Source organism: Halichoerus grypus, chromosome 4, assembly GCF_964656455.1.
Source record: "Halichoerus grypus chromosome 4, mHalGry1.hap1.1, whole genome shotgun sequence".
NCBI classification, from domain to species: domain Eukaryota; kingdom Metazoa; phylum Chordata; class Mammalia; order Carnivora; family Phocidae; genus Halichoerus; species Halichoerus grypus.
Window position 1 is genome coordinate 70,801,673 of NC_135715.1, and position 25,522 is coordinate 70,827,194.

At 49.8% G+C, this 25,522-nt stretch overlaps 1 long non-coding RNA gene across 1 annotated transcript in view; it reads left to right on the forward strand.

The window, feature by feature from the left end:
- The first annotated feature begins 17,070 nt into the window (after window positions 1-17,070).
- LOC118549951 (uncharacterized) overlaps window positions 17,071-25,522 on the forward strand; it is a 98,316-nt gene continuing 89,864 nt past the window's right edge. Inside the window, exon 1 of the long non-coding RNA XR_004924320.2 lies at window positions 17,071-17,379. This is a non-coding gene — a long non-coding RNA (uncharacterized LOC118549951). The remainder of the gene's footprint in view (window positions 17,380-25,522) is intronic.

Genomic DNA, 25,522 nt, shown 5'->3' on the forward strand with positions numbered 1-25,522 from the left:
GACATGCAAGGAAAGTGAAAATACCAAGCAGAGGAGAAATTACAGAGGTCACAGATGCTCCTGTTGTTTTCAGATTCCTGATTCTCCTGCAACAATATTCACTGAGCATCTACCATGCGCCAGGCACTGTTAAAGGCACTTGGGACACATCAGTGAAAAAAGCAAAGATCCGACCCTGAATTAGCTTATGGTGGGAGAGGGGGCACGGGGGAGGGACAGACAGTGAACAACACGCTACGTTAAATGGTATGGCAGAAGGTGGTAGGTGCTCTGGACCGAAGGGAGCGGACGAAGAGCAGAATGAGAGGGACGGGGGCAGGGTGGGCGATACTGGCCGCAGCCTCCGAGGCTTGAGCTGGCCAGGCCTCCTGTGGAAGGAAGGGAGGAACGGGTACACTGACCAACTGTCCCAGTTTGCCTGGGGCTGGCGGAATGTGGGAGTCGCAGTGCTAAAAGCCAGAAAGTTCTGGGCAAACTGGGGAGAGGTGGCTGCCCTCAGAGTTGGGGAAGATTGCTCCGGAAAACGGCCGGATCTGCCGTTCTCAGCCAGGACTGATTCTGCCCCCATGCGACATTTGGCATTATCCAGAGACGTTCTTGGTTGCCAAAGCTGGGGTGGGCAGTGCTACCGTGGTCTAGTGGGTAGAGGCCAGGGATGCAGCTAAACAGCCCACAACGGGCAGGAGAGCTCCCCACAGCAAAAAGTTAATGATCTGGCCTGACACGTCCAGGGTGCCAAGGTTAAGATACCTTGAACTAGATTCTTCGTCTTTAGTTCCTGATTCGCCTGAAATTTCATCTGCCTTCTGTTTCCCTTTCTGTTCGCGGGGAAGGAATCTTCCTTTGATCACACCCAAAGATCGAGGCTTCCAGAATGGGCCCCGACCCTCAGTCCCAGGATATGCAATGCCAGCCTGGACAAGCCTGCCGGGTCTCCCTGACAGGGCGCTGTCCCCATCTTCCTGGGCCTCCCCGCCCAGCCACCGTCGGGCCACTTTCCCAGAGAGGATCTTGTAGGTCGTCCTGCTGTCGGGCCATCAGCGGTCCCTCCGGTCTCTCCAGGACAGGGTCTTGTTGCCACAAGGACGAGGGCCCAGCTTCCCGGAGCCCTCCTGTGCACAAGGAGTCTCCTTTGCCATGGGCCTGACTCGTCCATGCTGGACGGTAGCTCTTCAGGAGAACGTTTTGGCTTAAGGGACCAGGCTCCCTGAAAGAGAGAGCATGTTGTGTTTGCCCCTCTGACCAAGCCCAGGCTGCTGAGAGATGAGAGCAGCAGTGTCCTCAGGAACAGGGCAGACGGCGTGGTTTGCCCCCTGGCCAATTGGTGAGGCAGAAGAAGCCAGGTCTCACAGAACCCCAGGCTCACGGGAATATTCCCAGGTCAAGAAGGAGCAGAAAAGATTCAGGTTGCAGATTTCAGATTTCCTGGGGTCTCACTATAAGTTCCATGAGGGCTGAGCTCTTTTTAAAATTCATCGATGAAACTCAAGCTCCCCCGGACAGTGTCCGGCCCATCACAGAGGCTTGATGAACACTTGCTGAAACGGGTGCTGTGAACAGGCTGCTCCTGGAACAGCTCCCTGCTGAGCCTCTGAGCCTCCCGAGGATGCCTGAGCAAAGGCTCCTCCTTGTGCACAGGGGGGCTCCGGGAAGCTGGGCCCTCGTCTCACCCACTCTTCATCCCAGAGCTTGCTGGTTCTTGACCGAGCTTTGAGAAGCCCCCCGTTCTTGATCATTTCTGTATCCCCAGGGCTGAGCTCAGTAAATATGGGTTGATTGATGGAAGGAAGGAATGAATGAGTAATGTGGGTTCTGGTCAAGCTGTCCTTTGCTCTGTACCCATAGTTAGGGGACAGCCAAGACAAGCAGTGACATAGCTCTTCACACGGGCTTGGGGAGTTCAGGACTGCTGGCTTCCACATGTTTTGTGCGAGTCCCGCTTCTATGTGAACCGCGAGACCACTGCCCGGCTCCCCCAGCCCTTGCCTCTTTCCACTGCCAGGCTGGAAATTGCCACTGGTGACAAGTGCTGGACCTGTGGCTGATAAGCGGGTCCCGGGTGCGCGTGGCACTGGCATCTCTGAGTGCCAGGCTTTTGCTTCCTGTGCGCGTGGACCCGGGAGTTTGGAGAGGATCCACCACTTAGCAGAACGGAGCTGCAGGAGTGACAGGCGGCATCCCCGTGCCAGGAGAGCCTTCCTGCCCAGAACGTATGGTGCATGTCCAAGGGCTCTCAAGGTACCCGAAGCCGTGCCAATTTGCAATAATTAAGCAGTAAGACCCAAGTGAATGGGTTTGCCGTTGCTGCATGACAGCCAGATGCCTGGGGGGTGAACTGAGGCCCAGCACACCGCACCGTGCATCGCGCCGCAGACCGTCTTACGGAAACTCTAAAATAGTCAGTGATGAATAGATGGAGAGATAATGATGGCAATTTGATGTTAACGTGGCGGCTCCCTCCAAGGGCTTCCACACGTCATCTCTTTCACCCTGACAGTGTCCCGGGGAGGCAGGGACTTGGCCTGACCTCTGCCTTCCATTATCCAGACAGACAGCCTGCCTCACAGAGCCTGGGCCTCAGCCAGAGTGCATCTACACAGGTGGGTGTAGATACCCCCGATTCCCCGCTCCAGACTCCTCTGTTGCTTGCTTCTGTGCTTTGGGGGTGTTTGCAGGTGCTGGGCCCTGGGTAAGTACTTTTTAGACATGATCTGTTCCAAGTTTCATAACAGCTCTATGGAATAGGGTGTTCGTATCCCCATAATACAGATGAGAAAACTGAGCCCCAGAGCTATTAAATTTTTTTTAAAGATTTTTATTTATTTATTTGAGGGAGAGAGAGAGTGAGAGAGCATAAGAAGGGAGAACTACAGAGGGAGAGGGAGAAGGAGAAGCAGATTCCCCACAGAGCAGGGAGCCCGATGCGGGGCTCGATCCCTGGACCCTGGGATCATGACCTGAGCCGAAGGCAGACGCTTAATGACTGAGACAACCAGGTGCCCTGAGCTGTTAAATTATTTACCCAAGTCACATAACCAGTCGTAGGAGGGAGTGGAACCCAGGGCTGACTGACCCCAAAGCCCATGCTCACAACTAGCACAATCTACTGCCTCTTTTCAACAAACTAAAGAGGGATTTACAGCTCCGTTTATATCAGCTTCTCAGGGCTGCTGTAACAAAGTCTCACAACCTGGCTGGATTAAAATAGGAGAAATGTATTCTCTTATAGTTTTGGAGAATAGAAGACCAAACTCGGGATGTCTGCAGGGCCATGCTCTCTGGAAGGCTCTAGGGGAGACTCTATCATGCCTCTCTCTTAGCTCCTGGTGTCGCTGGCCGTCCTCGATGCTCCCTGGTCTCCAGCCTCCAACTTCACCTGACACTTTCCCCACCTGTGTGTGTCTTCACAAGGCCAACTTCTTAATAAGGACACAGTCATATCAGATTACTCCTATGACCATATCTTAATTGAACTAATTACATTTGTAATGATCCTATTTCCAAATAAGGTCACATTCAGAAGTCCTGGGGGTTAGGACTTGAATATATCTAGTTGGGGGGGGGGACATAATCCACTCCATAACAGGTGTTATATTTGTGTTTAATTGACACTGAACACAAAACAAGGGGGGAAAACTTGAGTTTATAAGTGGGTGGATGTACATGATCCTAAAGAAAAGGCACTCGAGTTGCCCCATCACAAATGGTAATTTCTTAAGAGTTGAAGCAGTGTCTTCCCTGGACTTTACCAACACAAATGCCCACCCTCTGCCCTTGGCCCTGGGGGTGCTGTCCAGCCCAGGGACCTGGACCAGCGGCCTCCGGTTCTGCAAAATCTCCTCAGGTTAAATTTGATGTTGTGGCCATTAGTTCTCTCCCCAACAGCAACCCCTTGCCCCTAACCTCCCCACCCCACCTCTGGTGGCCAGGATACCCTTCCAAAAATGGGGCCTTATCAGAATATCAGTTTGAAGGGAAGGAAGGGATGACACATGGAGATTTTTCAGGAGCAGAAGAGGGGCAGGGAAAGGATGACTTATTGTCGGTGACACAAATTCATCTTATTAAGAGGTAATGAATGGTTTTGCTTGGCAATTAATCACCCAAGCCTTCTCCCTGCAGCTAGAAGAAATGGGAGAGGCCAGAAAGAAGGCATGCTGGAAGGAGCTGGTGAGAGCAGCTGCGGAGGAGGGGGTTGATGGAGCCTGCACTCCCGAATCTCCTAGGGGCGTTTAAAACACACCAGTGCCCAGGCTGCACCGCAACCCAATGGAATCAGAATCTTTGCGGTGGGACCCAGGTATCCGTACTTTTCTAGATGATTCCAACGTGCAGTCCAGGAGGAACCACTGAGTTGTTGCGTCTCATCCAGCGCCCCTTGGCCTTTACCATCACCCAAAGGCAAAGGAGGAGTCAGAGACAGGCCGGAAGAGCCTGTCACTTCCCCTGTGCTGAGACTTTCAGGTACATTCTGCTCATCTGGGGTCAACCAAGGTGGTACTCATTGGTATGCTCCCTTTCTTAGCCCTATTTCCTCTGGGTTTGGGGTGAAACAGAATTCCCAGAAAGGCATTTTAATTAGGTCATTTGGGGTGGCTATTCTATGCAGAAAGACCCACAAGAACGTGTAAAAACAGATTTTTATTACTAAGAAATTGGCACAGCCAATGTTCCTGACGTTTAGCTACCTCTGATCCTGAAGCACCTTGCGTCCTGGAGGGCGGGGGGATTTGCAAGCCATGAGAATCAGTGAGGCGCAGGCATGGGTGCAGAAGGTCTGGTTCACGTATTACTTGATAATAAAAATAGTTGAAAGCTTGACGGTTTCTGTCCATATCAAAATGTCCTTGGGCCAAAACAAGAGCAAAGCAAGGGTGGTGGGATGTCTCTGGTAACAAAATGACTGTCAAATTGTCAAGGACCCTCCTGAGAGAGTCTGTGCCCACAACCAGGGGAGCCACATGATCTATGCTGATCAGGGCAAGTTTCAAGAGTTGGATGTGTGCCAAGGACCTACAGAGTCAATTGAAAGCAGCCCGCTGGCTGGGGCAAGTCCCTGTAAATGGGACGAGATGGAGCCGTGCAGGAAGCCCAGAGACAGGCAGCCCTTGCTGGTACTGCGGACACACCCCGGACAGCGTCAGCCGGGGTCTCCCCATCACACGCAGCAGTCCCTGTTAGGACAAATATTTGGTAACTTTCCTTTATTCTCCTGAAATTAAAGTCACGGAATTTAAAAAATCCATGTAATATAACTCTAAAGAAAAACTAAAGGGCAAGTCCCTTATAACAAAGGATGACACTTAAAAAGACATAACTGCTCAGTCATGTCTCCCCTAGAAGACCTAACAAGGGGCTCACGAGCTGAAACACCTACATAAAATCACAACATTTGCAGACTAACTCTCCCCAATGGCAAGTCAGATACTGTGAATAGAGCTGCTGAGATTGACGTGTATTCCCGAAATTGTGACCGACCTTTGGCAGAGTTCTGGAAAAAACTTAATCGTTTCATTCCTGAAAATTTCACTACACAGGTGACTCTTGGACAACATGGCTTTAACTGAGTGGGTTCACATATATGCAGATTTTTTTCATAAATATGGTAAATACTGTAACAAGTATTGTAAATATATTTCTTCTTCCTTATGGTTTTCTTAGTAACATTTTCTTTTCTCCAGTTTACTTTATTGTAAGAATACAATATATGTAATACATATAACATACAAACTAGATATTAATCGATTGTTTATGCTATTGGTAAGGCTTTCGGTCAACAGCAGGCTATTAGTAGTTAAGTTTTGGGGACTCAAAATGTAACATGCAGATTTTTGACGGTGTGGAGGTAGGCACCCCTAACCCTGCATTGTTTGAGGGTCAACTGAGTATTTAAACAGGTCAAAAAATATTTCATGTACGTTTTGGTAAATTATGTAAAATAAGGTTAGTTTATAAGTTCAGAAAATCACAAACATCAATATGCTGAGGGACTCAAGAAAACTCTTCAGTGTGTAGGACTGACTCTCACATTTCAAGAAGGCTGGCATTCCTGGTGTCTAAATGGCAGTAACAACCTGCCATCATTGTGAATGCTCCCCCAGCCCCCACAACAAATGGTAGCTCTGTCCCCATTGGGAATCTACTCACTGAGATGTCAAGTTTTTGCTTCCTAAACCTCAATCCCATGAATGTCCTGGTGCTTGGACTTTCATTTCTTCTTTATTTTTCTACCTCATCTTCATTTTTCAGAGGGTCCCATGGAGGTGATTAGCGCTTCTGGGATGTTGCTCCCCTCACCTCTCTTCTGTGGCCTCACCAATGAGGCTGCCCCCTGCCTTCACTGCAGTGAAAAAGTCTATTTTCCCTCCAATGACTACAGATTTTTACTTGGTGACCAGAAGATAGCAAGCCTGCCTTTTAAGGTCTTGGGCCACTTCCTCGAGGCTGGGTCGGGTGTTTTGTAAGAAGCATGACTGGATATCACAACTAATCATCTCCTAAACCCCTTCTCCTCCCATCTCACTAATTAGTGTTAGTTCTGGTATATTCTATGGTCATCAGTCTCAGAGATTTCTTCTAATTTCTGTGAGATACACTGAATAGTGGACATGAAATTTTAGTGTGCCTAAGAATGACCTAGAAAGTATGTACAAATGGCAGGTTCCTAGAGTTCACCCCCAGAGATTCAAATCCAATGAGCCTGGTGTTGGGCTCAGGAATCTGCATTTGTTTTGAAAAAAGATTTATTTATTCATTTGAAGAGAGAGAGAGAGTGAACAGGGGAGGGGCAGAGGGAGAGAATCTCAAGCAGACTGCCCGCTGAGCGCTTGATCCCCTGACCCATGAGATCATGACTTGAGCTGAAACCAAGAGTCAGACGCTTAGCCAACTAAGCCACCCAGGTGCCCCTCAGGAATCTGCATTTTTAACAAGCAGGTCCAGGTGTCCTGAGGCAAGCGGATTGCAGACCACACTTGGAGAAACATGGTGTAGCTGGGGGCAGAGGGGGAAGTGGCAAGGGTTTTCATCAAAGTAAGACTGAAGGAACCCCCGTGGTAATTAAGGATTCCCAAAGTGGGTATTCATTTAGGGTCTTAAACTTTTCTCTGGCGCATTAATACAAATGTATATGAGGAGTAGAGGTCTGCAGCAGAGACTTCTGTTCTTTCTCCTCTCCTTTTAGAATTTACCCCATTTTTTTGTTGGCCAAAGTCCACTTGAAAGAAAGACTACCTTTTCCAGCTTTCCTTTCTGCCATGTATGGTCATATGGAATGCAAGCAGAAGTGATGGTTACAATTTCCAGAAAGAGGGGCTGTGCCCTTTCTGCCCCATATAGACACGCCAGAGACACAGACACCAAGGGAGACCTTAGGAACTGATCACACAGAGCAGAGCTGCAAGACGGAAGGAGCCTGGGTCCTCGGGGCCCCTATAACTGCTGGAGACTCACCAACTCCAGCCCTTGTGGTGATGCAAGAGGCACAAACATCGCTCTGGTTTCAGCCGCTATTGCTTTACGGTTTTACAGTTACTCAGGGTTGAGGTTACTGTTTAGTAATACTGAGTCCAATCTAAGAGGAAGCAGCATTGAAACTAGGATCCAGCCCTACCAGGAGAACCATCCTGCCAGGAGTGTCTGAGGTTTCTCCCCGGCATCCCAGTGAGGAAGAGTGTGTGCTGAGTCCCCTGGCCACACTTGCACTCGGCCCCACCCTTACACACTTTAGGGCCAGTTCAGAGCCTTGGGAGGGAGGTGGGGGAAGGGTGGAGGAGACCTAAATAAGAAAACAATCTAGAAGGCAAGGGGAGGGTGAGGGACCCCTCTAGGCAGTTGGCTCAGGGTGTGATGAAGCTTCGCTGCTTCAGCAGGGTTGCAGCTTCCTGGGCTAATGGGGGTCAGTGCCCCCCACAGCTGCAACACGGACTTGTGCCCTTGACATTTGGTCAGAACCTCAGGACAACAGCCTCAGAAACCACAGGAGGGGAGCCTAAGCAGAGAATGGGGAGGGGGGACTGCAGGCCGCCCAGAGGTCTCAAGGTGAGCACAGACACCCCAGAAGTAACGGAGTGAAGCCCTTCCAGGTCCTGCAAAATATGTTGGGGGGTGGGGAGGGACCAAAGCAAGGGAAACACCTGAGCCCCACAGCCCTGGCCAGGGTGCGCGGCGGCATGAGAAGGCTCGCAGGGGACCTCCACAGCAGCGCCGCTGGGAGCCACCCGAGGAGGGTGCACGGCGCCAACTCAGTTCCAGCCTATGTTGCTGCGTTGGGTGGACAGCTGTGCGCCGCACACGTCCCGGCTGATGACACATTACACAGCAAATAGTTCCCAGGCCCCTCTCTGGCCTGAAGAACGTGGCTGTTTACCCAAGACCCTGCTCGGCCCAGAGGCTCAGAACATCCTTTTCCTTCCCCTCCGCGTGTGTACAGACCTGGCGGGCAGCAGAGCCCGTGATCCTCTGGGGGGATGAGTTTAATGACTCATGGAGACACACGCTTGGCCGCATCCCTGGTTTCTTTCCAGGTGAGGAGTCAGGCACCCACAGGGAAGCGGCCCCATGTTTTATGAATGGAGGCCCTATCAAATCATAACTTCTGATGTTCTCTACCTGGGGACGTACAGGAATCCTGAACCTGGATTCAAGGGCAAGGTCTCGAAAGAAGCCGGGGAAAGAGGCTGCAGCAGCAGAGCAGGGCTTTGCAAGGGGCTGGCGGGGGAGCAGCTCTGCGGCTCTGTGCCAAGGCCAGCGGGCTGACCTTGACCTCTGGAAAGGGGCTTGGACGATTCCCTGAACATTTCAAGAAACCACTGACCGTACCCCCTGGCTCTTTGGCCGTGCAGCTTCAAGATTCACCTGCATTTGGGCTGATGGAGAAACGTGTGGCTCTCCCCCCAGAAGCACTCAGCTGGGGTTTCAGACCACAGAAATCTATTTTCATCGCTAGAAAAAAGGCTCTATTCCTACATAGCTGGTGTTCTCCTCCATAGTCCTTCCCTTCTTCCCCCCAGAGCCCGGGCAGTACATGGAGATCACCCAGTCTCTTGCCGAACAGTCCCCTGAAAGGCAGAGCCTGCGACAGGAGCAACTAGTGAGGATTGCGCTCTTCTTGCCCTGGAACTGCCATTTTTGGGTTAAAACATCAGGGAGCTGCTTTCGGGTTGCCTGGGATACCAAACGGCTTAATAACCCTGATAAGGCCGAGAGAATATAAAACAGTGATCAAAAAGAACGTCCGCCCTCGAGATGCCCTCTGAGCCTGGCGGAAGATCTCCCGTGTGAGCACACGCTTCATCACACACGCCAGCCACCTACGCGCTAGAAGTGAAGGTGTGAGAGGAATCAGGCCAGTTTGGGAGTCGGACGGACACCAGCCCCAGCCTGGTGTGAGTGCAGGGAAGAGGGAACGTGATGTGTCACCAAGTATCTCGGCAACTGTGAGATGCTCACGCACACGGTGCGCACAAGCCCGGAGTGCCACACACACGTTCTTTTGTTTATCTACACACTCGGTTTTATGGACTAGAGGGAGAAGGTAATCCCAGCTGGAGCGGCGATGAGCTATGGCACTTTGGGCCAGCCACCTACAGCTTAGGTTCGCAGTTTCTTCGGGTGAAAAGGAGGGTGTTTGATGAGGCATATGCTGTGGGCGGCCTCCCAGTTTGAAATGTTCGATGATTCCACGTTTTTTGCAGATTGATTTCTTGAAACAATTAATATTTACAAAGTCAAGCACAATGATAGGCCCTGGAGACAGTGAGTAAGATACCGTCCCTGCTTCCAGCGAGCCCAGGGGGGAAACAGACATACAAAATTCTTCGAAAACAGCGCAGTACAAGATGTACTAGAGTTACATCCAAGTTTCTATGGGAGCACTGCAAGGGGTGTGTCTAGCTGGCTTGGATGCAGTCGGGGCAGGATGTGTGTGCTGGGTCTGGAAGGATGGGCAGGCATCCTTGTGGCCGTGAGCTCTGTAGACAGAAGGAAACAGGCAGAGCTAGGGGGCGGGAGAGATCAAGGAATGTTTGTGCAAGTTTCTGACACCAATTCCAGTGTGTGTGCAATTCTTCGACACCAGCTAGGTGTCCTATATTCACCTCAATGCTGACACCATCTACCCGGAGATGGCATCAGGTCCCACAGGCTATGGGCTCAGTCCCACAAGACCACCACCCTTTTCAGATACCAGTCCCAAGTTCAGGTTGTTACTTGTGCTTCTGATTCACTGGCTATAAATCAGAGGTTCCCTTGACCCCCTCCTTGGGTTCAATTAATTTTCTAGAGTGTCTCACAGAACTCAGGAAACCGGTTTACTCATTAGCCTCCTGAATTATTAGAAAGGATATTAAAGGATATGAATTAACAGTCAGATGAAGACATACATAGGTGATCCTGAACAAAGGAGTCCTGTGGAGTTTGGGGCTTGGCAAAGCATCATGAGGATACATTCTGGTTCTCCAACCTAGAAGCTCTCCAAAGCCTGTCCATTGGGGTTTTTATGGCGGTTTCATTACATAAGCATTTTCGATGAAATCACTGGCAGGCAAGATTGATTAAATCATTGACCATTGGTGACTGAGTCAACCTCCAGCCCCTCTGCCCTCCCCAGAGGTTGGGGGTGGGGCTGAAAATTCCAACTCTCTAGTCACAGCATTGGTTTCCTCTGAGGACCAGCCTCCATCCTTGGTTGACCTATGGGCTTTCCAAAAGTCACGCCATTAATGTAACAAAAGACATCTTTAATCACTCTCATCACTTAGAAAATTCCAAAGGTCTAAGAATTCTGTCAAGAATGGACAAAGACCAAATATATAAATCACAATATCATATTGGAGTTTTATGAATATTCCATTAGGACCAGGATGAGAGAAATACCAAATCTGAGTCTAAGTATAGAAGGATCTTGTACTCCACAGCAAAGCGATGGGGTCAGGTTTGTATTCTGAGATCATTGCATGGGCAGCAGGAAGCTATTTTGGAAGAAGCAAGACTGAAAGCCTGTAGACTGTTGCAAACTGCTTCAGTAATCCACAGGGAAACTGACAAGAGTCTGCTCTAGGGCCATGGGCAACGAAAGGAGGGATGGATGTGGAATAAAGGAAATTTGGGTGGTTGGTGGGATTTAGGGAATGGGTGAGGTGGAGGAGTGAGGATGACTCCTGGATTTTAGGAGACCAGCTAGATAGAGTAACCATTAACCAGGAAAAGATGGGAAAGGTTATGGGCGGCATACCTCATTAATTTGTGGTTTGTTGGGGTGAGGGTGACTGGAGGGTGTGTAAATGGAGGCGTCCAGTGGGGAGCTGAGACCCCAAGCCTGGATGCTGGGACACCGACTGGGACTGCAGATGCAGATTTGGGGGTAGACAGCACACAGGGGGCTGTCTGAAGATACGTTGCCCGAGGAGAGTGTGTGGAGTGAGAAGATGGTACTCCCAGGTCTGATCTTTGGAAAATGTCAAGATTTGGGGAGCATTTTGATAAGAGCTGTGAGCAAAGGAGACCAAGATGGTTCAGCCTAGAGGAAGAAGGGGAAGAGTGGTGACATGGAACTTAAAGGCCAGTTTCAGGACAGGAAGGATTCAGCAAAAGAAGTTGAGTTGAGTGAGGGGTGGAGACAACCTACTGCTACAGTGGGTGGAGGAGGAGCTCTGAGAAGGGGGAAGAGAAAGCCAGGGGGTTGACTTCCCTTTGAATAATATGACCGTGTACAGGTGGAGTGTTGTCAAATCAGAAGGCAGAACCAATGGCAGGTGAGCACTGGGCATGCATGCCCATCTGCTGGCCCTTGGCCTCTCCCTTCACCACCTCAGCCTTTTGCCTGGAGAGCTCTCCTTCTGCTCCCATGGAAACTACTCGGGAATGCTACAAAAGATTTCTCCTAAGTACTAGGTGTGATGGTTGGCCTCTCCAGTCTTCAGATTCTTGTCTTTTGGGGCTTCCCCAGTCCATTCCTGGAGCACCAAGCTTCAAGCCAACCTGGGAAGAGACCTGTGTTCACAACAAGGGTCAGGGAGAGCCATGGCCAACGCAGCTCTGAATCTCACCCCACCCCAATTCTCCCTGCTATTTCCAACACATACACACGCACACTTTTTCCTTAAGAGAAATTTAAATCTACAGAAAAGTTGAAAGAATATTAGAATGAATATATCCTTCATCTGGATTCACCAATTAACACTTTGTCACATTTGGTATCTCTCTCTCCCACCCAGAAAAACACCCCAGGAGGTACACTGTGACACTGAACACCATTATTAGTAATGCTAACTTTGATAACGAGTAATGGCAGCCAAATCTTTTCATGGAAAAGGCATCTTTTACATTAAAAAACAAAATTCAACTGAGTAAATCCTAAGGATATTATTTGCTTATTCAACAATTCACAAATGGGGCAGAATCCCACCTAGTAGACAGAAAGGAGCTCGAGAAGCTGTACAGAACGGCAGACTTTCATAGGCAGAAGGAGGCAGGGCAAGGAAGTTATTCTAGCAAAGAGTGGATTGTTTCAGGCAAGGTCACTTTCCTTTGAGGGCAGGCAGGAGTCTAGCAGACAGATTACATCAGTAGTGCTGACCAGGTAATTCCAGGTTGACTGGGGGAGCTGAAACTGCAATTAGGTTAGGTATTAAATCTTGGTTTGCTGTCACAGAGCTAAGCACAAGCAACTCCATTTTGGGTCCTTTCTTCCTCTCCTTTTCCTTCCTTCCTTCCTTCTTTCCTTCCTCTCTTTCTCTTCCAATAGCAGTGATGAGAAACTTGTGGAGTATTACTTTAAGATCATGTAAATATTCTGCTCCTCAACAACCTTCATGAATGGTCTTAACATCCACTGATGATCCTTGTCTGAGTCAATTATTATGTTGCTGGGTTGCAAAATTCATCACTTTGTTTTGGGTATCACCATGGATTTATAAATTTTTAAAAATTCAATGTTTTATAATCTATTATATCACTATTGATGGCCTTATTGTCCCAAATTTGGTCAGTGGGAGCTCCTTCAAGTGGGCCCCTGTGTACTTTTGACATATCTCCAGCAAAGCGTTCTAGGTGCACATGGTACGTTTCTTGCCCCCAATTTGGAATTGGCTATTTCTCGAAGGAGCTCTGGCATCCTTTAGTAGGAAATGGTATTTAGAAAACAGTACATGGGTGCCAGTATGTTTATTGCTATTGAGATGCCATTGCTTCTAGGCCTTTCAGTAATTTAAAAAAATTGATTGTGGTGATAATAGCTAGAGTTTATTGCAAGGCTCCATGCTAAGCTGTTCGTATGCATTATTTTATTTAATCCTTACAGCAACTCTGCAAGATAGGTACTATTGCTATTGTCATTCTACTTTTGAGTTAACCAAGTTTAAATGTATTAAGTAACTTACTGGAATCAGAATCTAAGTGCCCAGCTCCAGAATTCACTCTCTTAAGCACAACCCATATTTTGAAGGTCTAAGATCTGCGTGGCAGTGTCTCAACATTCATTATCACTAATTTCACAATAACACTACAAAACTGGATGTTACCATTATACAGATGGGGAAACCTGAGGCTCAGAGACTTCGGTGACCTGACTCAGGTCATCAGCTAGTACGAGACAGCCAGATGATGGATTCTGGTTGGAGCCCCTGCTTACCCTCCCCACCGGTGGTCTTTATGTCATCTCCCACTTGGGCTCTGGAAGGAACCTGTCAAGGAAAGGTGTGGCTGGGGCAGTGCCCAAGGCTCTGCTCTCACCCTCTTGGGCTTCTACTCATTGCCTTCCCAGCTTCTCCCCACCTTCTAGAACCATGTACTGGGCAAGATGAAGGCAGGAGCAAGGACTACCTGGCCTGGAGTTGGGCAGCCAGTGTAGACACATTGTCTTGTCAGATCAGAAACCTGCACATGGGAAAACTGGTTTCTCTATGTGCTGGTGGCAGTGGTGGGGTGGGGGTGGTTGCCTCGGCTAGGAAGGACACACTGGGAACAGATGTTGAGGCAAGTCCTTGTTCTGGGGCCACTCTCTCTGGGGCTGTTCTGGAGGCCTTGGGGGGGTCCAGTTCTGAGTGGGAAGACTGGCATGCTGTGGACTGTAGGGTTGGGAGCAATGACGTTGGGATCAACAGACTTGGATTTGAATCCCACCTCTGTACCTTATTATCTGTGCGAAGTTGGGTTAGTTACTCACTAAAATTCCCAGGCCTCAGTTACCTCATCTGTGGAATGGGGGCAAGAGTATTCCTCACCTCCCAGGGTGTCTGGGAGGATGAGAGAAAACAAATGAAGTGCTGGGCATAGGGCCTGACTCACTGTAAATGCTTGAATTAATATCCTCCAGCTTTCTCACTACGTCATTAAGGGAGGGGCCCCAGACAAGAGCAGCAGGAAGAAGACCCATGACAGCACAATCAGCCTTTGCTGGGCCAACATCCCCTGATCTGGTCGGTTCCTCTATAATAGAGCCAATAGCTCTTTAAAAAATTACTTACTTTTCAATTAAGCTTCAGGGGAGAAAGCAGTTTGGACATGCCCCATGCCCTTGTGTAACTCGTTGCCGTCACACGGAGAGAGCGCTGAGGGCAGAAAGGACTGCAATGGCAGTTGGGGGTGGGGGCGGCCCATGGCCTCTGGGACACTGTGGGGCTATGGCCGGCAGTCCTCCGCTCATACTCCTGGAGTATTTTCTCCAACTGCTTACTTGACCTCTCCACTTGGAGGTCGACAGACACCACACACTTACATCAACAGAACTCTTGAATTCTCCAAATGGGTGTCCCCCACCCCACCGCCCCCAAGTCTTCCCTGTCTCATTTACTTACCTGCTTGTTTAGGTCAGGACCCTCAAAGGCATCCTTAAGCCCCTCACCCCTCATCCCTCACAACCAGAACCAATCAGTGGGGCCTGGCTGGCTCCCCCTCCAGGGTGCTCCTATCTGTGTCCATTCCGGTGAGTGTTTGGGGGCCCATAAATGACTGTCTGTCCTGCCCTCCAGGCGCAGCATCAGGCAGAGGAGCCAGACTATGGGCTGGAGAATGGGCTTGGGCCAGCTTCTCTCCTGAGTTAGCACTGGCTCTGACCTGGGTCTTGGGCACAGTCCTCCATGTGGCCTCAACCCCAGGGGCAGAGCCTGCCCAGGAAGGAGGAGAACTGAGTGGAACGTGCCCTCTCTGAGGACAGAGGCGTCCCAGAGGTAGACCAGGAGGAGGGAGGGCGAGGGCAAAGCTGTTCAGGGCCACTGTCCCTTCTTCCCTGTCTCCTCAATGTCGCCCTTGGGTGGAGGGGCCAGCAGGGGCCCTCCCCTTGGTTCTGTCCTGGGACTGGAGTGGAAGCCCCATCCAAGGGCAGCGTGTGTAAGGGAGAGTGCTCCCCGCAATGTGCCGCCTCCGAGGGCGGCCTCCCGTCTGATCTTGCTGCACAGCTGTCCACAGGACCAGCGGCCTCCGGGCTCCTCTCCTGCCTCTCTGTGGCCCCTCGTCCAGATGGCAGACAGAGTAGCCTCCTAAAACTCCAATCAGACCCCGCTGTCCCCAGTTTCAAGCCTGTTCCCTCCTGGGCGGGGGTTCTTGGCTGGTCCTTTGGCTGGAAATGACCTGCCCTCAGATGGTGACCAGCTGATCCTTCCTGAGTCACATTCTCAACAGTAAATTCAGGTTCAGCTCCAAATCATTTCCCCAGAAAGGCGGGCACTGCACCCCCAACCCAAGGTCCCCCCAACTCCCACCCCAGTGCTTACACGTCACCGTGTTCTGATGGCATTTCATACTTACTGGATCTGTCTTGTTCATTTATTCACTAACGTATTCTCTGCCGCTCTCCTTGAACATCACCAGAGTAAGGATTTGTTCACGGCTGTTCCTGGCACAGAGTAGGCGCTCAGTTAAACATTTGTTGTGGAGGGTGCTCAGCTGGAAGGGCAAAGGTGTCCAAGGCCCTTCTTCCAGGAGGCTAAACCGTGTCGTAGAAAGTGGTTTGGTGTCTCCCTTCAGGAGCTGCTTTAAGGCTTGATAACCCTCCAGATGAGGACATTCTCTCTTCTTGGCTGAGCTCACATTGGTTTTTACTGCTTGGTCTTAAAGCTGAAGCAGCCCAGCATAGTGGTTCAGGCGACAGCAGGGGTCTGGAAAACAGTTACATCTGGGTTTAAATTCAGATTCTGTAACTTACTAGCCTTGCAAATTTGGGCAAGTTACTTAACCTCCTGAAGCCTCCACTTCCTTGGCTGGAACTCTGACAGAGTTGCAGTGATTCCATACAAGGATGCCAGGAAAGCACTTCGCACAGTAAATGGCACCGAGAGATGCCTCGGGATTTTTCCATCTAAGCGCTGAAGCGGACTAGTGACTGGCTTCCTGGGGCCATCAGCTGGAGTACTTGTGATCACTGCTTCGGAATATCCTCCCCAGCTGACCTTCTGCCCCCATCCCTCTCTGCTGATGCTGACGAAGCTGAGGTCCCCAGAGGAACCCAGGACGCTGCAGGGACCCTGCTCCTCCCCACTTCGGACCGGAAGGGGTGGCTGGGAGCAGCCTCCGCAGTTTCAGGAGCACGGTCCTTGGGAGGCCGTGTGATTCCGCTTACCACGCCGCCAGGGTCCGGTCGCTGGTCACCAGCCTAGATACAGCGGGCCTGTTTTGGTCATTAGCTGCGGCTTTTTCAAGATACAGAGAAACCACAATTGAGTCTGCTGCTCTTTACAGAAGCTATATTTAGATTTCTGGCTTTATAACAAGCCTGGTATTTCCTATTTTCTCCTACTCTTCCAGTGTTTTTTTTTTTTTTTTTGAAGAGGACAAGTCAGCCTAAAACACTGAATAAATAACCCACCAGGGATGGAACAGTATGGTAAGACCAGCCCAGGATTTGGAGCCAAAAAAGACCTGGGTATCATCACATCGTTTATATCCAGGTGATCCAAGGAAGTGAATTAACCTCTTTGGTTACATCAGTCCCAGTTCTGGGATGCTTCTGTGGCTCAATCGTTAAGCGTCTGCTTTCGGCTCAGGTCATGATCCCAGAGTCCTGGGATCGAGCCCCCCATCGGGCTCCCTGCTCAGCCGGAAGTGTGCTTCTCCCTCTGCCACTCCCCCTGCTTGTGCTCTCTCTCTCTGACAAATAAATAAAATAAAATCTAAAACAACAACAACAACAACAAAAAACCAATACAACAGTCCCAGTTCTCCACGGACACCTACCGGGCACAGATCCCTGACCCAGGAATGGGGAGAGCACCCCTGGTGGCTGGAAGCCTCCAGAGGCACCCTCGGTGGGCGGGGCATGTTTGTTTCAGGCATGCGCTCTTTGGTTCTGCACGGTGTCCGCAGGGTACAAGAGAAAAGCAGCCAGAAGGGGCTGACTCTCAAAGCAAAGAAAGCCTTTGGTACTCTGCAGCTGGAGCTTCACAGGTAGGAGGTGCAGATGGTCCCCGTTCAGCGGCATGTGAGTCTGACTTTCTGCTTCGGAGGGAAGATGAGGGCCAGCTACTTCTCTAGGATCTAAGTGTGGGCCCGGGAATCCATCAGGCCATGTGCCTTAACCAGGACCTGTGCAAAGAGTGATGAAATGAAAAGGTGACACACTCGGCTCAGGCAGCCAACAGAGGCAGGGACCCTCAGGGACGCGAAGGACACATGGGAGGCCCAAGCGGGATGAGAGGGCACACGTACGCCTAACAGCAAAACTGCCTGTGCCAGGCTGTGGTCTGGCTTAGTGACAGCCACGCAGAGCATGTCATCTGCTTCAGGTGGCCAAAGAAGAGAAGTGGAATTAGAGCAAACACCCTCCCAGTGGGAAAGGAAGCTAGGGGACAGGAGCAGAGAAGAGAAGGTAACCAAAAACCCCCACACATTGACGCTATTGAAAATAGGTTCTGGTGGCAGCGAGGACATTGGGGTGGAGGGAAAAGCAGAAATCTGGGGGCAAGGGTGTGTGGAGAGACTGTTGGGGGTCCTGGGAGAAAGAGCTCTAGGGTCTTACCCAAGGCATGGCTCACCCTAGGAGCGGATGGATACGCATGCCGTCAAATACCCTCTGACGCCCCTGTTTGACCGGTCTCTGGACTCCCCTTGCTCCTTCCGTGGACCTGTGCCCCACCAAACACGGAACTCAAGATCGGGGATGAGTCTCATTCATCTTTATCGGCCGCACATCCAAACCTCAGTGGGCGCTCAGCAAGAGCTCAATAATGACTGAATACGTGTGCCGAGGACCTGGACAAGGGCTTTATTTCTTCACCAGCCCTTTCTCGTCCTTTCAGCAGAGGCAAAGGCTAAGAGGAGACTCGTTTACAATTCGTGGTGGGAAGATCTCTGCTTAGGCAAGTTCCCTTTAAACCTGACTTCTCTGGGTAAACAGCAGCTCCAGGTCCGAGGCCTTCTGCCTTAAACAAGGAGGAGCCGCCCTCTGCTGGCCACATGCGGTAATGCCACACCCGGGCTGCGAGAACCCGAGACCCCCCCCCCCCCGCCAAGGGAGACGCTGACCTGGTAGATGGTGTGCAAGTCTTTAGGTTTTAAAAGCTCTGATTTTCCTCTCCCCTTTTCTCTTATTCATTTTCTTTCCTAGTGCCTTACTTCCCCAATCCTGCCAATTCCAACTATTGACGCTATGAATGCCAGTTGAAAGTTAATATGTGTTGGATATATAATTTCATCTCAGAAGATAAGAAAAAGGTAATAGGTGAGGAAATAGAAAAGTATCATTAAACTCTCAAAACGCAAAGCACCAGAGTTATGGATCTTTTAGAACTGATCATTTATGTTCATGTAACAGAGAAACAATGATTTCTTCTCCAACACACAAGTGAATGTGTTTATTAATAACTGATATTTGACAGGAAGCTGTGTGCATTCCCGTTTGTAGATATGTTTGGTTAAATTTTAATTTCCTGATAAAAGTCTGATTTTCCAGTTTGGGTGCAAGTGGTTGGCACAGCCCTGAGGGCTGCAAGGCCATGGAGAACCTCAAATCACTTCTCATGCCCGCTTTCAGAATTCAGATCAAGGTTTTTAACATCTGGCTTTTATCCTGATCATGTTAAATAATTGAAATTGCAAAGGGCACCCAGAACGTGTGCCACGCTGACCTGAGGAAAGCCTCAGCTCGGCTCTGCAAAGTCACGTCTGCAAACAGAGCAATCTGACCCTGGGGGTGAGTCCCAGCAGTCTTGGGAGAGGATTTCCTTCACGAGCGTGTGCCAGCTCAGGCGTCATCAGGGCATTATGGTGGAAAGAGTGTGGGCTTTGGAGTCCGATGGGCCTCGGTCAGAGTCTTGGCTTTGCCAATTCCCAGCTGGGACTGCTGCCATTTCTTTAGCCTCTCTGAACCTATTCCATTTCCATAAATTTCCATAAAATCGAGGTAGTGGGAATCCAATGTAGTGTTTGAAGAGGCAATGGTCGCCCCAGTAAATGGTGAGCAATCTTGCTCAATAATGTCTGACCACTATCAGATCTGTGTGTCAGAGACGCCTGCGCACGAGGGGATTGGGCTTCTGTTGGCCGAAAAACCTAGGATAGTTTCCCAGTTGCTATACGTGGTCGGGGCCCTTAGAGAGATGCTTCTTTTCTGGAGTGACGCTTTTATCTCACTCTGCTACGGGGTGGTCTGTGACCATTTCAGGGGGATTGGAGCTTTCCACCAGGCCCGTGCCTTCCAGCCTCGCCCACGTAAGTCAGATTGGCCACTCCTCCCAAGTCAGTGGTCTCCAAACTATTCTGAGTATGATTCCCTGTCATTAAAAATTTCTGAGCACATACCCCCTAACATGCATAGGTTTATTTTACATTGTGTATGTGCACCCATAAATATTCTGTTGTCAATCTACATATCAAATATGTATATATTGAATAAGAACTCAAGTTCTTATTCTTGAAATAATTGTAAGTAAAATTTTTGCTTCATCTTCCCACATCTCAGTAGATTTTCTTAGAAGCCTGCTTTAGACTCACATCTCTTCCGGGTCTGGGAAGGGCCAAATTACCCTGACTCCTGGACACCATTATTTATATTATCTTACTGTCACCCCCATCCCACATGCCAGTGGCCGCCACATTTCCATCAGTCCCCAGGTATCCATGTCTTGATGATGTGGATGGGCTGTCATGCATTCATTTACTCCTCTCAATCATTAATTCTTCCACCATGTATAGGGAATGATCTGTTGAAGACACACCATGCCAGGCTCTGGGGTAAATGGATGGGGAAGAGTGTGCAGACAGCCTCCCCGGCTTTCTGGTCCCGATAGCTTCTGCAGAGGTTATCGCGAGACCCAGCTACTCTTGTGCATAGGAAGCTGTCAGGTGGAGGCTAGCAGCACGCAGCAAGGGCTCTGTGTGTTATCAGCACACCTACGTGCCATACCTACGTCTCTCTATGGAACTCTATACCGATTACAATACCTACCTGCACCAACGATGCTTACTTAGGTTGTGTCACTGGGGACCGGCCGGGGGTGAGCTGCTATGACCCGGCTACCTAGTAACATTCAAGAATCGGCGATTGCATCAGGGATGAGTAAAATTTTGATATCAATGTATAATAACTCTCAGCGATTCTTTGGAAGAATTGTATTCCTTTCTAGATTTATTGAATCAGAGGTTTCAAAGTTTTAAGCAATTAAAAATGGCTGCATGGTATAGAAGACCAAGAGATGTAGAGTTAGTAATCAAACATTGGGAGAGGGATCAAACAGGCCGCGAGAGAAAAACGACAACTTTGTGAAGACAGACCAATAGCATGGAGAAGAAAGGAGAATGACTTGAAAGAAGAAAAGCGACAACTGCAGGATTGATGGGGATCATCAACGAGTGGTATGGACTTAGATGCTCCCAAATGTGGACCACAAGTGCCAGCCAAGCGAGACACGGGAGCCCCACACCTGTTGGGGGGATACAGTGGCACTTTACCGATAATCATGAGGATGTTCTACCAAACCATGGGCCATACTGGAGGCAACTACTTATTGTTGTCATTGTCATTATTAGGACAACTGCTACCTTGACAAATTTGAGGTCTAACAGGGAAGATATACGTAAAGACATAATAAGAGGCCAGTACGTTCATTGGTAGAATGGAGAGATGTTTGAATAATTGACTATGTGAGCATAAGAAGAAGTATTACTTGGGGACCAGAGAATGTTTTGGAGAGGAGGGGCATTTGCGCTGCATCTTGAAGATTAAGTAGGCGTTCATGAGGCAAAGAAGGGGAGCAGCGTGGGCTAAAGCTCAGATCTTGGAAGGACTTGGCAGGTCTTGGGGAGTGAAGGGTTAGAGATGAAAGGAGAGAAGGGAGGGTGTGTCAGTCAGAGAGAAAATAAAGCTAGTAAAGCGGGTTGTAAAAAGGCCACGTGTGCTGTGCTAAGGCATTCAGACTCTGCTCCATTGGCCATAAAGAACAATGCCGACGATTTTAAGCAGGGCCAACAGCAGGATTGTCACGAGCGCTGGCTGACTTCTACATCCGGTCTTGCCCCCAGGATGAGCGGGCTCCCGCGGCTGCCCTGGCTGGATTGGCATCACTCGGGACCCCCGTGGCCAGTCACCCACATTCAGGAAGTGGCTTTCATGTGCAGTGGGATTTCGGCTGGGGGCAGCCTCACTATAATTCCTAGCACTTGAGCGGTTTGCGTGGAGGAAGCCTCCAGACGCATTCATCCTGAAGGCCCTTAAACTACCTAGAGGTTCCAGATGAGATTCGAGTACTCAATGCAATCTCTTGTCCCTTGTGACCAACCACTGGCCACTTGGTCCCTGGGGCGGGTGGAAGTCGGGAAAGGGAACACAGTAGGCCTGCCATCTGACTTGGCATTTCGCTCCATAGACGGAGTCCCAGCCTGAAGCAGCATCTGACCCTCAGGCTGGGAACGAGAGATGGCCACGCGCTACAGACCCGGGGAGCTTGTGAGCTGGGTGTTCTCCGGATGGCAGGGGGGAGAGGCGCCCTCCCTTGGCTTCAGGCAAGGTCTGCACAGGAAGGAGCCAAACGGGGGAGTGGTTCAGAGTCTCAATTTAGAGAATCTAGGTTTGAATCTTGTCTCAGCTCTTGACTAATGATGTGACCTTTCTTAATGATTCTACACCCCCCCGCCCCGTGCCTCCAGTTCTTCTCAGTAAAATAGAATGGCAGTAGCTTCCTGAATGGTCCTAGGGAAGACTCATTGCAATTTAATGAGATAACACACATAAGATGCTTAGCATAGAGATTGGCACTCCGTAATTAAAGAACGGTGCCGATTACCGACTGACTTCGGATACGGTCTGCTTAATGATGACCTTCCTCCTCCCCGTAGCTCTGTGTCCTTCCACCTGGCTTTGCTTCTCCACTCGCCTGGCAGCGGCTCTGACCCCTGTGTAAACTCTGGCTGTGCAGCTTCACTGTCCAGAAAAGATCAGCAAGGCTTCAGCGCCTCATAGGGTTCTCATCTGGCTTTGAAGGCAGAAACTGTCAAGACCTTGACAAGGAGTTCTTGAGCTTGAGTGCTGCACAGAAGCTCTCGGGGAGTATTTTCAGCCTTCTGCTGGCTGTGATTTATGGGTTGGGTGGATTCTCAGCTTGTGGCCACGCAGGAAGGAATCTTCTGGGAACACGGCCGGGAGCCGGGAGCCTCACCACGCTGTGTGTTGATGCGGCAGGCGGGAGGGCAGACAGCATCCTCCTCCTGTGTTGTAGCCTCTGCCCAGACTTACAAAAATGTCAGCCCGTAGCAGAAACGAGGGACAAGCTCCGGTGATGATATTGTTTTCGGAGGTCATTTTTAGCAGGGGGCTGCACAGGCGTCTTCCGGGGCTGGCAGGGAAACGGCTCTGTGTCTTACTAACTCTTCTAGGCCTGGCCTTGAGTCCAGAGGTAGGACAGGACTCCCAGAGACACCGGACTAGGGATGCTCTAGGTCCCGGCAGCAGGCAAATAAGAGACACTGATACAGTGGAAGCCACACCAGGTCGAATTCCAGTCAATAAAAACGCTTTTAAATACTCAGAACCCCATAAAGATGGACAGGCCCCCTGAGGGCTCGTGAGCTCCCAGGCTGGACAAACTCAAGCACAGAGGCGCTCGGGCTGCCAGGGAGACATGAATCGGGGGGTGGTTGGACTAATTTGGTCTTTAAAGTCCTTCTAACCTGAAAGCTATGATTAAGGACAGCGAGAGGTTGGCTTCCTTTTACCTTACTGTGTGTCTTTGGCGAAAAGTTAGCATCTTGAGGTCTGAGCTCTCTTGCTATGCTAGGGAGGGATCAAAGTGGATGGTTTCTACTGTCCCTTCCACTCCCCCATCTCCTGACTATAAGTAGGGGTCTGGGGGAAAAACAAGACCCAGACAAGAACCCTATTTTTCCTTAAGAGTTCTTTTTTAATTAAAAAATGAAAAGCTTTGGATAATAAATTTTTAGAATAATCAATAAAATATTTCAGCAGAGTCATTTAAGAAGTATTCCTAGCCTTGAGACTTACCAAACTTAATTTTTAAAATATACAGTCAGAATTTTTGTGTCTCAGATCTTTACAATTCCTGAGCTCTGGGAACATTCCATACGCTATAGCTCACAGACGCAAAAGCTAGGTAGATACATTTCTGCCTGCTTTCAAAAGTTGTTTTATTGTTCTGCTCATGGCCTCATTTTGCTGTGATTTAGCCTTGCCAACCCTATTAGAATGACTCACAGGCGGCCAGCACCTTTTATCCACCCTACAGCCCTTCTCTGAGCTGAGCTGTTTCTGCACAGGGAACACAGCACCCTCCTTGGGCAAGACTCCGGGGCTGTTCAAAGCAACTGGCAACAGAAAGCAGCTAGAAGTTCAACACACACACACACACACACACACACCTCACCCAGAGCTTAGGGTGAAGTGACTTTCCAAAGCAGTTGGCTACCAGCATTAATTTATGGAAGGCAGAAAAGCATTTCTCTAGAGGACCAAGTTAATGCACTGCTGAAAAGTGGACAGGAAGTACGAAATGAATATTTATGGAGTGTGTGTTCCACGCCAGACACTGCTGGTCCTGTCACATAAGTGAACAGAGCAGACAGATTCCTGCCTCGGAAGATGAGTGACAGGAGTCAGGCAGGTTATGGCTCAGGTGCTTTGGGGCCTGGGGCAAGCTGCAAGACCACGTGGTGCCTCAGTTTCCTCATCGATCAAATAGAGGGAACAATGATTCCAACCTTATAGGACTACGGAAAGAAATAAGTTAATGCATGTAAATAACTTAGCATGGAGGCTGGCTCACACTAAGCACTCAATAAATGTTAGTATTTTTTTGTTATTAATCTTCATAACATCCCAGTGAAATTGGCAATGCCAGCCCTATTTTTAAATAAACTGAAGAGCAGAAGCGTGTGCTAACTGACCCAGGGCACGCAGCAGAGCTCAGAACCTGGGGGGTTCTTTGCCTGCAGCACCCAGAAGGGTCCTCAACATCCCAGTAATGACTCGGTGTTAATAGATCAACTTCAGCTGGCCTCTGAGTGCTTTTTATTTATCTTCAGGGACTTGTAGTTTTGCTGTCTTTCTGGGGAAAGAGCAAACTTAGCACCTAGTGGCTTTCAACAACCTCCTTCCCAAGCCTGATTTGGTTGTCCTGGGTGTGAAATGCGCTCAGCGTTACAAAACCCAAAAAGGCTTTAGAGATCATTTTTTTATTATAAAAAAAACTCCGCATTTTCAGGAAAAGAACATCAGGATCGAGAGAAGTGGGTACCATGCTACCATCTTAGAGCCACGTGCTGGCAGAGCTGGGGCCAGAATCGGGTCCCACCCGCCCCTCAGAGGGGTTTCCACGACAGCCACCACACTTTCCAAAGGCTGGGACTCTTCGTTCCACCTGGTCTTCAACCTTTTGTCCTCTGGTCTTTCCTTCTACAGACCGTCACTGTATCTCACCCAGGGGCAGGACATGACTTGCTTTTAAAAACCTGACCACACATCGTCCATCCATTTTCTTAAATATTTACTCAGCTCTGGGTATGGGTCAGGTCCGGTTCCAGGCCCACGAGCACCGAGACAGACAGGTCTCTGCACTCATGGAGTTTTCCTTCCAGTGGGAGGAGGTACACAGCAACAGGTAAAATAGAGAGACATGGAAACATCGGAGAGGTGTCACAAGAACCACACACATCACTGAGGGAGGAGGGCGCGGTGGCTGGTGGTGTTTCCGTGCACAGAGTCGGGGACGCCTCTCTGGAGGAGCCATGTCCAATCTGAGCCCTAAATCCCGAGAAGGAGCCCTTCTTGTGGAGATCAGGGGGCTTCCTCCAGGCAAAGGGAAGAGCCAGGGCCAAGGACGACAGGCAGGAAGTTGCTCCGGGAGCACCAGGAGCAGAGGGGGACCGCTGGAAGCAGGTGGGGAAGGAGGCCCAGAGCTGCTGCGACCCCCCTCAGGGGCTGAGATTTCATTCACAGTCCTCTGGGAAGCCCCTGGAGGGTCAGGGACTGGGTGAAATCATTGGGAGTGACTTCAATTATTTTTTTGAAAGACATCTTGTGGCTGCGGAACAGAATAGACTTCAGGGAACGTATTAGTAAGCTCTGCCACGGGAATGTAGGACC